At 40.5% G+C, this 2,797-nt stretch overlaps 1 pseudogene; it reads left to right on the forward strand.

Moving 5' to 3' along the window:
* Positions 1-1,132: 1,132 nt before the first annotated feature.
* On the forward strand, positions 1,133-2,370 carry LOC106389108 (annotated as a pseudogene).
* Positions 2,371-2,797: the final 427 nt, after the last annotated feature.

Genomic DNA, 2,797 nt, shown 5'->3' on the forward strand with positions numbered 1-2,797 from the left:
CTTCAGTGTAATTTCTCAGTCCTATGTTGTGTACCTAATAGTTTTCTTGGCTGAAAATTTGTAACTTCCAGTTAAGAACTTTTAATTTGTGTGTGCAGTGGGTCAAAGATCTTCTCCACGTTTATCGGTTTGATGTTATAATTGCAGCCGATACTTTGTCATTCTATTGTGGAGAGGAAATGGTTATGTTACAATTTTTGCTCAAGGTGTGTGGTAACTTTATCTGACAGTTAGAGTCAATGATTGAGATGGGTTTACTTGAAAAAGACATTCTTTACTACTTAGTTAGGACCAACGCTAGCAAACTAGTTAATCTTGAACAGTTTATTTACCTGATATGGTGGTGGGTATGTGAAGCTGAATCTTTGCTAGATACATCATTTGATCTTTGATCGTTAATGTGGCAGTTGAAGCGCCACACATGATTTCCACAGGCTCGAAGACTACAAAGCAAGAGGAACTCAAGCGGCTCCTTACCTGACTAGCACCTTCTACATCGAGCTTTCAGAGACAAAAGACTTGGTGTTTATCCGAGGTGATGTTGTGTTCATAAGCAAACTCACTGACGAGGAGGCGAAATGGATCATGGAGACCGCTCAGTCGTTTTACTTGAACGACACTCGGTACAAGCTGCTCGAGAGGTAATAAAAACTTGTATTCTTGTGTTCTTGAGACACGCTTGTATTAGAATTGTTTTTGTATGGTAATAAAAACTACATCACACAAATGGTTGAGAATACTTCTCTTTAGTATGATTTATATAGTACAAACTATATGTATACTGATAAGAACTGAAGTGTATATTGATGAAAGAACCTCCCAATAACACTTCTCTTCATTCTTGAATCCTTCCTCATGTGTTTCTTCTTTCTCCAATCTTATCTTTAATTTTTTTTTTTTTTTTAAGAAACTCCTTATTAAGAAACTCCCATTGGAGCAAGAAAATTAGGTGACTCTTAACTAAATTTCTTAACTAAAATTTAATATTTAAATAGTCATTAAGAAACCTAATGGATTTCTAGGGATAATCATGCTCTTATTAACTATAATAAACTTAAGTTGTCTTGGTAGCCCAAGAGAAAACCCTAAGCAGGACTCGACACAATAACTGCTCAGGCCACAAACTCGAGAAACTGCCTCCCTGATAATGACGATATCATCTTCCCTCAAACGAAGCTGTAGCTCGCCGGATCTACGTGGATCTCCAGGGCTGATGCTTTTTTCCGAAAGACGGTGGTTGTGTGCTGTACAACCCGAAAGAAGGCACGTTCCAAAGGAAACTGGGAGACTTTTGTGGGTGTCGATTCCTGGCAAACTCGGGTAACTGGCTTTTGTTGTTAGATTCTGGATCCAATTTGTACATGGTAGATGCGTTTAGCGAGAAAAAGATCCGTCTTCCGTCTCTAGAGTCGATTGATTCAGCTGATTGTATTGTCAAGTGCGTGGGAGATAGAAAGTTTATAAGGCAAGATTCTGACAGTATTTTCAGCGATCTGAGTGCTGATGTGGTGAGGGGACTTTTGTGGGTTTCCGAGAGTGGAAAAGAGTACGTTGTGGTGTGGTTGTTCGACCTCCCTGGCCACTCTTACATGAGCTTCTGCAAGAATGGGGATACTCATTACACTGACATTCCACTGTTTCACCACCAAGACTTGCACTGGTTAGATGGCTTGTCGGAGATGGTGCTATGGGGTACCCGTCTTTATCTCTCAACAAATCGTCGTTATGTTCGAGTCCTAGATCTGTCTGGACCGCAAGGTTTCTTTAAAGACGACATTACCGATGGTACACCATTCCCAATGCTTTCTGCGGATATGTCCTGCGATTCTAGCATTGCGGTTACAGCATCAGGGCAGGTTCTGTTGGTTGAGAGTGATCCATGCAATAGGACCTGCTTCCGCCTCTACAAGAAGAATCCTGATATTGAAAACCCTCATCTCTTCGGCCACACGGTTACTGAGGTAGATTCTCTTAATGGTGAGGCCCTGCTTCTTGACTTGGGTTACACTGTGCCTGCTAACAAGGCCCTTGGTATCGAACCTGACTCCATTTATTTCACCCGCCACTATCGTCCCTGCCAATGTGCATCTCCCGACCTTGACATCTGTGTGTTCAATCTTGCAACCAAGTCCCTCGATCGCTATCCCGATCTTGACAAGATGGATCTCATTGATGCTCGATGGTTTCTCCCTTCTGGGAATTAATTTGGTCTTCCTTTTATTTATGCTTTTGAATAAAAATTATGTCCTCTCCCCCTCTGTTTAGTTAACGAAACATCATATCTTGCTTGACATTTTGTTTACATTAAGACGTAGTGAGTGGTGGAGAGCTCTCATGTTATTTATTTATCCTCACTTTTGTTTCTCCTAATACCAACCTTGCAACTGTGATTTCTTTCATGGACGTTGTCCCCTTAGATTGCAAACCGATTTTGCTCAATTTGATTTGAATGGCTTCAACCAATCTGCTCCTCCATATTATTGGACCAAATTCACTCAGATGGGGCTTTCAAGTTATACTTATCATATTAGCTAGGCCTGGCTCAAAGATAAACATGCTTAAATACATTCATGATTCCCTTAAAGAGTAGATGTTCTGTTCTGGTTGGTTTGCTAGATTATTATCTCAAAATGGTGAACAGTTGCCTTAGCTATGCCTATCCACGCTATGTCCTGTTTTAGGCTTTCGAAAACCACTTGCCAATCTTTTACATCTGCTATAGCTGATTTTTGGTAGAACTCCTCTAATAAAAGAAAAATTCACTGGAACAGCTGGGATAAAATTTGTCTTTCAAAAC

This window comes from Brassica napus, chromosome C1 (assembly GCF_020379485.1).
Source record: "Brassica napus cultivar Da-Ae chromosome C1, Da-Ae, whole genome shotgun sequence".
Taxonomy (NCBI): domain Eukaryota; kingdom Viridiplantae; phylum Streptophyta; class Magnoliopsida; order Brassicales; family Brassicaceae; genus Brassica; species Brassica napus.